This window comes from Peromyscus maniculatus, chromosome X (genome assembly GCF_049852395.1).
Source record: "Peromyscus maniculatus bairdii isolate BWxNUB_F1_BW_parent chromosome X, HU_Pman_BW_mat_3.1, whole genome shotgun sequence".
Lineage (NCBI taxonomy): Eukaryota > Metazoa > Chordata > Mammalia > Rodentia > Cricetidae > Peromyscus > Peromyscus maniculatus.
The window spans coordinates 111,468,535-111,476,944 of record NC_134875.1 but is presented as its reverse complement, the minus strand read 5'-3'; the positions used below and the strand labels follow the sequence as shown (position 1 = coordinate 111,476,944).

General features: G+C 40.0%; 1 pseudogene; it reads right to left on the bottom strand.

The window, feature by feature from the left end:
- Nucleotides 1–794: 794 nt before the first annotated feature.
- LOC143270946 (non-histone chromosomal protein HMG-17 pseudogene) lies at nt 795–1,605 on the bottom strand (annotated as a pseudogene).
- Between the last annotated feature and the right edge of the window lie 6,805 nt (nt 1,606–8,410).

Sequence of the window (8,410 nt, the reverse complement as noted above, 5' to 3'; positions counted from 1 at the left end):
TTATTCTTTATCAATAAAAATTCAGGAGTCAGTATCTGGGTAAGAACCTGAAGGATCAGAGAAACAGAGAAGCCACTAGTCTTCTCCTACCTGCTCTGTTCCTTCCTCCAAAAGGGCCAAGATCCCTCTCCACCCACCTTATTACTTCCTGTCCTATCTGTCTACAGTCCTCCAAATCCTCTGTGGTTAACAGACTAGCTCTGCCCTCTGACTCCAAGCAAGCTTTATTTATCAGAACACAATCAAAATATTACACAACATTACACATCCAATAGTTTATGTTTCATTTCTTTCATTATTTTAAAATGTATTTTATTTTGAGATAGGCCATTGTTATGTAGCCTAGGTTGCCTCAAACTTGCTACATTGTGTTTCATTTCTTTTTTCATGCTGAACCTATCCAGCTTTATTAATGATACATTTTATAAACCATCAGGGTGTTTAAGGAAGGACATGGGGTAATGATCATTAACGGTATGCAAGAGTTTCCAAATTCCCTTCTTATAAAGGCTACCAAGGTCTGAAAGCCATTATGAAATCCAATTTTGGAGTGAGAGTTGACCTTTCACCTAAGGATGTTGTTTAACAACATTCCACAAAGCCAACCCTGGCTTTTAGGAAATGAAATTAAAATGGTAGACTTTTCAGCCTGAAGAGCCAAAGTCTTCCTGGAACTAGTTCTGTAGACCAGGCTGGCCTCGAACTCACAGAGGTCTGCCTGCTTCTGCCTCCCAAGTGCAGCACATACCAACACCGCCTAGTGAGCAAAAGCCTTTCAGAAAAGGATCCACTGCTCTTTTGAGGAACACCAACTCGATGATGTCACTGCAAGGCACAGTTCACTCAACATACTGGTCAAACCAATTTTAGGGGATTAGATCCCAGCGGGACTCTGGTTTTAAGAGAGTTAAGTCTATGTTGATGATGGAGAGGGAGTAAAATGAACTTAAAGTTTTCTCATGTCTCTAGGTATTTTTGTGCCAAGGGGCCCAGGTGTGTGAATACCAGGAAATCCCTCCTGAAGCCAAGATCAGCCATTCAAGATTAGCAGGGAAGATATTTTCTCATTAATTCAGCTTGGGAGACATTTTGTTAGTGACACATACCCCTGTACCCCCAAACAGTGAAATGTTCTGTGTGCTAACAACATAACTGTTTTAAAAAGCAAAACAAAATCCTGCATTTTCTAAAACTTGATAAAAAAAATAGTGTTTTAAATTGTACAGTCAATAGAAGTACACAGTTATTAAAAAATTGTGTGCACTTGGCAGCTCTCTGTGCCTGGTCAGTTTGGGCATCTCTACTTTCTTCAGGATTGCTCCCCTCCTTGCTAACATCAGCTTCTGTCTTTTGCTCTCTGGGCATCTCCTCTCCCTTGTTTGCAGGGGCATTGTTCGGCTTAGGCTCCGGCTTTGAGGATCCGGTTCAGCTGACCCCCTTGCAGATCTTCTCTGTGGCTTGTCCTTTGCTTTGGCCTTGCCTCCTTTAGCATACCCTTCATCCTTTCTTTGGGGCATGGTGGTAGCAGGGCAAGAGTGGTAGGCCCCAAATGCAGAGACACAGCAGTGCACAGTTTTGGTAGGTTGAGGGGTCTTTCTGGCTTCTTCTTCATGCTGCTCAAACTATCAAGGTCAGACATTAATTAACGATCACGCAGGTAATGTGCTAGCTAGTTTTATGACAACTTGACACAAGCTAAAGTCATCTGAAAGGAGGGAGCCTCAATTAAGAAAATGCTTCCTGTAGGGCATTTTCTTAATTAGTGATTGATGAGGGAGGGCCTAGCCCCTTGTGAGTGGTGCCACCCCTGGGCTGGTGGTCCTGGGGTCTATAAGAAAGCAGACTGGGCAAGCCACGAAGAACAAGTCAGTAAGCAGCACCCCTCCATGACCTCTGCATCAGCTCCTGAGTTCAGAAGCATCATACAGATAATGATGATGCTTTTCTAAGCAAAGGCATGAATTGATGCCTCTCATTATAGTAAACAGAATGGTAATATAAAACTAGGAAAATATTTATACCCTATAGGGAGATTAACTATGAGATCTCTGGTATGACAAAGCTGCTGGTTTGGACTCAATTATCTTATAACTAGTGGGAATCTTATTTGTGTTTATCTCATAAAGTCTTTAGGAAAAGTTAGATATGAGACGAAGTGAGGCATAGTGACTCATGCTTGTAATCCCAGCACTTGAGAGGCTGAAATAGGATTGTCCATTTAAAGCTAGTTTGTGCTCCATAGTGATATCCTGATGCAAAAAAAAAAATCAGGAAACACTGAAGAGAGTATATATGTTCTCTTATGTGGGTTCTCGGGAGAGTGTTTAAGAACATAAGCTTCAGTAAGGCAGAAGTTTATAAACATGAGAAATTTTACAGATTTCTGAAAATTCCCATGAGCATTTGATGGAATGTATTGACGTCCTAAGAAACTAACTCTACAAAAGACAGCACAAAGACTGGGCTGTCTGCTTACTTTTTTCTATCTGATAACTGCCTTTTCAGCCACTTGGTGATCATGAGGATGACAATGTTTGTCCAGCCATTCCTGCTGCGTCAAGTCAGGTAGCAGGTACATGGTCACTTGGCCCAAGTCAAGCCATTCAGAGTCTGGACCTAAGATATCTTAGAGATGGAAAGAAAAGCTAGGGCCATTTTCTCCCCAGAGGCTTGAAAAGTGGAACATAAAAGCCAGAAGCAGCTGTGAGGGCAGAGAAAGAAAGCTCTCCTTTCCTTGCCTATTGCTGGGTTCATGGCTGAACACCCTGTGACAAAGGACAGAGGGACTAGAGAAAAGCATACACGTTGATTTAATGTAAGTTTCATGTGATCCGGGAACCTCCGTAAGGACGTGACACCCAAAGAAATGGCTAAACCTGTGTATTCTCATGCTAGGTTTAATGGACAAGTGGGTTTTCATGAAGGAGATGATTGGATGAAAAATTATGATCTAATAATAATCTTGAAGGAGAAGCTTAACAAGACCTGTTTTCCAAGAGTCTTGTCCTTGTGCTTTTTTGGGGGTGGGGTGGGGCCAGGGTCTTTCTATGTAATCCAGGCTGGCATGGAACTCACAGTATAGCCCAGGGTGGCCTCTATCCTCTTGCCTCTGCCTCCTGAGTATGGGATTACATGCTTCCTGCCTCTGTGCTTGTCTTTTAGGGATAAGAGCTCCTTATAGGTAAGTGGAGGGTACCTCTTCTTGTTTTTCAAAACAGGGTTTTTCTGTGTAACAGTCTTGGCTATCTTGTAACTCACTCTGTAGACCAGGCTGGCCTTGAATTCACAGAGATATGCCTGCCTCTGCCTCCCAAGTACCAGATTAAAGGCATTTGCTACCACACCTGGCTGAGGGCACCTCTTTAATGAGGGTTTATGGCTTACTTCAGAGGAAGGTAACTGAGTACTTCCGAGATTTTATGACCTGCTTAAGAAGAGAGAGGCGTAGTAAGGTCAGAAAGTGTCCTTCCTGCTTCTGTGGTTTTCTTGAATGCCAAGGTGCCTTTTTTGGGAGCAGTTGTGTCTTGAACCCTATCATTATTTATATTTTCTGTCACATGGAGGAAGCCAGTTGCAGTAGAAAGAAAAAAGCCAAAGAGGAGAGAGTGTCAACCTCCTATTCTATCTCCTATTCTAGTAGCTTGTTTCTTTTTTGAGGTAAGGTATATTTATGTAACCCAGGCTGGTCTTGAACTTATGATATCAAGTGAGTCTCATGCTTCAACCTTCTGAGTAGATGGGAATGCAGTCATGCATGTCAGCTTGCTGCTGTAGTAGTTTGTTTGTTTTTTTGGTTTTTTGAAACAGGGTTTCTCTGTATAGCTTTGTGCCTTTCCTGGAACTCACTCTGTAGTCCAGGATGGCCTTGAACTCACAGAGTTCTGCCTGCCTCTGCCTCCCAGGTGCTGGGATTAAAGGCGTGCGCCACCATTGCCCGGCTGCTGTAGTAGTTTTAAGACTAAGCCAGTCATATATATGACGATTTTGTTGTTACTGTCATTGTTGAAATCCTTATTTTGGAATCCCGATAAAGTTAGATCTCAGTTTTTCTTGAAAGAAATAGAAAGAATACTGTTGACATAACAGGACATATGTGAGATGCCCTTGCACTATAAGTTGGTTTACCAGGGACTAAGAACTTCTCTTTGTATTAGTGTAGTGACTCATGGTCAGGACAGGATGTAGTTCAATGATAGGAGTGTATGTCTATTATTTGAGAAGCACTGGGTTCAGTCCCCAGCACTAAAATAAAAAAGTTCTCTTGATCAAATGGGTTTAACTGATTCAGTATATATTGTCTTCTAACTGAAGCTAGTTCAACTTGTCTCCTGTTTGTGAAAAGTCTGCTATCAGGTTGGATTTATCTATATGTATTAAACAAACTGTTTTATTACAAGTGTTCTACAATTCAGACTTCCCTGTAATATTTGTCAAGATATTTAAAAAGTTTTAAGTGCTTTTAACATTAGTGTATTGATTTTCCTTTTGAATATGCCATGAGAGAGAAAAGAAACAACAGCAAATTAGTTTATTTCCTCCTGCTCTGGGAAGCAATCAAGTCTCAGAAAACCATAAAACAAAATTTATAGGTGTCCTGCTTGTGAAGCAGAATGAAACTTTTATTTATTTATAGAGGGGTATAGACTTTTCTAGTGACTTGAACCGGAAAGTCTTCTCTCCAAGGCACTCCCTTCCCGGTATACCTAGAAACTCTTTTGTTTATTAGGAGATCATGCTGATGAGGATGGAATTACCCAGAACAGAAATTGGCTTTTGTTAAGCAATACAGTATTGAGCTTTGAAAGAACCCAATCTACTACTCATCCAGAAGAAAAAATTGTCAGTTGGAAAATTCTAGATATTCTTCTCACTGGATTGACATCTGTTTCCAGGCTGCCTTTTCTGCTTCCAGGGTTTGGAAGTCTTGGATTTTATTAACCTTTACTTTAAATAAAAACTACCACTGTGGCAGGAATTAGCAGGCAATAGGAACAGTGGTAGAAAGCAGTGTGATCTTCTGAGAAACAAAATAACATATGTAGCCAGAGAAGCAGCATGGATAAGATTATATATAGTTCCATATTCATTAGTTATCTCTTGCTGCGTAACAAATTACCTCAAAATTAGCACTTTGTAGTAACAAAAAATGCCTATTATCTTTGTCTGTGGATCAGGAGTTTTCAGTCCTTTAGGAAGATCTGCTTCTTGATCTGAGGTTGGTGTCAAGATGTCAGCTAGAGTAGTGGCCATCTGAGGACTTGGCCTAAAGGACCCACTTCTAGGATGGTTTGCTCTTAAGAACACTGCCATGGATACTTGTGAGTTCACAAGTCTGATGCTGGTGTCCACTTAATGTTTGCAGGAAAACCTTGAAGTATGTTCAGAAGCCACTTTGACTATATTTCCTGCAATTTTATCTTAATTTTGAAAGACAGGTTTTGAATATGAGCCTATATAAATGTCAGACCTTGGCTACAAATATCACAGCCCATGAACATTTCTGCAATGTTGTCTTTGGGGACTCACCTAGTTATAAAAGAGGAGGAAACACAACAGTATTTATATGACTTGGAGGACAGTAAGAAAGGAAGCGGGTAGGTTTCAAAAATGAGATCTGACCAAACAGAAAGACACTGTAAATCTTGGGGAAGGGGACAATTTTTGAAATGTGATTCTTTCTAAATTAATATATTAATATATTCATTCAATTAATCCTATTTGTAATGCCAATAGTCAACATATCTTTTTTAAGAAACTGAATGAAAGTTCTACTTTTCCTTGAGTGGTAGAATGTTCAAGAAAAGTCAAAATAAAAAAAAAACAGAAATAGAAGGGATGATGTCTGTGTTATTAATTTATTTTTTTTTAAGGCAAGAACTCCCCACGTAACCCAGACTGGCCTTGACTCGTGACAATTCTTCAACCCTAGTCTTCTAAGTGCTGGGATTATAGGCCTGTTCTGCCACACCCAAATCAGAAGGACAATGTGTTTTCTCATATTAATGAACAAATTTTAAAGCCCAATCATACCGTGATTAAATAAAACTAGGCTGATAGTTCAACAGAACAGAACAGAGTCTGGAAGAAGACTAAAATGTGTTTAAGAATTTAATACATGACAAAGAATCCTGGGAGGGACATGAATCTTTGAGAACAATATAAGAAAATAAAAGAAAAGAGAGATGTGTGGAAGAAAGACAGACTATTAAATATACGGGGCAGACCTCAGTGTCCTGTGCATTTGAAGTTAGATAAGAATCACCTGCATATCAAAGGAAGCAATCAACTGAGTAAGACATATGACAGAGGGTTAATGTCCAGAAACTACAAAGAACCAAGGGAATTTAGCAAAATAAAGAAAGCAAGTAATCCAATTAAAAATGTCAAATGACCTGAATAGACATTCTTTAAAAGCAGAAATACAACTGCCCAATAAAAATTTGAAAAAGTGCTCAATAATGTTAGCTATTAGGGAAATGCAAATCCAAACTGTAAGGAGATGCTATCTCACCCAAGTTAGAGTAGCTATTACCCCACAGCAAAAACAAAAGCCTGTGAGCATGTGGTGAAATTGCATATTGTTTGTGGGCATACAAACTAGTACACTATCTATGGAAAACAGTATGGCGAGTGCTCACAAATGTAAAAGTACACCTAACACATAATCTAGCTATACAACCAGTGTGTGTTTCTCTTAGTGTGTATGTACATATTTGCCTGTGTATGTGTGTGTCTAAAGGACATAAAGTTAGCATTAAAAAAAGATCCCTGAAGATTCCTGTTTGTTTCAGTGCTATTCACAATAGCCAAGATCAGTCTAGGTGTTTGCCAGAAGAATAGATAAAGAAAATAAATGTGTTTTATAGTCATAATGGAACATTACTCAGCCATAAAGTAGAATGAAATCATGTCATTTACAGGAAAATGGGTGGAAATGGACATCATGTTAAGAAAAATAAATCAGATAGAAAGTTGTATCACTTGGTTCTCAAATGTGGAAACAAGAAAAACAGTTGATTTGGAAAGTATAATAGTGATTACCAGGCACTGGAAAGTGTACAGGGGGTGGATGAGTGTAGAACAAAGGTGGCTGGATATGATCAGTGTCCTCAGTATGCATTATGTGGAAATATTGCATGGAATCCCATTAATATAGACATTTAACATGTAAAAATCCATTTCACACTTGGATCTTAGCTTCAAATCTTTAATGTTAAGTGTTTAACATGCAGCCCCTAGAGGAGCCAGGAAACTACAAAGGGATCAGTGGGAGAATGCTTCAAGGGAAGGGAACTAGTAGAACATACGTGTTCTGAAGATAGAGATGGAGAATACAGAGGTGATATGAAGTTAGAGAGGAACAATAATGGGATGGAAAGGTGCAACTGGGATGAGGAGGTGAGGGGGTAGGGAGGGGATATTAACCAAAGTGAAGGACCTTTGGAAACACCATATGAAAAACTATATACGCTAAAAACAGTTGGGAGATATATCATGTAGCTGGAAAAATGCTGTTCCTAGAAGCCATTGTTTATAAAATAAAAATCCTAGTGCCTGGAGTAGGCTATCTTGTTAATAGTTGTTGGTAAGGGATCCTCAGAGGCCCCCAATATAATAGAGGCTATTGTTATTCCTCTCAGTTGCCCACCAGAACTAGATGGTAAGACCATGTTGCCAAAGACAACATACATCTTGATTACAAGATATAGAGGAAGCAAGCTGGAATTCAGTTGGAAGCTTTCTTCTTAAGTGGGTAGCTTTCATGATGTTAATAGTGCTGTGCAGATTACTTGGGGGAGATAAGGCACCAGTGGTGTTTCCCAGCTATGAATCCTGTGAACTGTAGTTTGAAATTTCCAGGCGAGACATGCCTGTTGGTGCAGTAGTGGCACAACTGTTACAGGGATTACTAACTGCTCTCTGACTGGATCTGAGGACTCCATAGGAGGAATACATGCTTGGAATTGTAAACTCAGTCAAAAACCCATGGCTGGGAAAGAGCACAAGGCCATAGGAGGAACTCAACATTGTTTTTTAGCTAAACTGACTCAGCGACAAACTGCACTTTGAATACTAATGTTTCTACCCATTAAGGATGCAACTCTCATCCTTGATCAGAGACGTTTCCCTTTGCAGTGAATGGCAGTGAATGTAGAAATTCATGGCTACTCAAGAAGGTAAGAATGAACGTCCTGAAAACAGGACATTTACATAATATCCTCTAAGGCTCAGGGAACACTGTGGAAGAGGGAATGGAAAGAATGTAAGAGCCAGAAGACAGGGAGAGGGCTGGGAAATGCTATATTCAGGACATGACACAACCATTGCAAACATGATCTCACAGCAACTGCAGTTGCTTGCATTAGGCCTGCACAAGACTGGACCTGTCAACAGCCAATCATGTATCTGG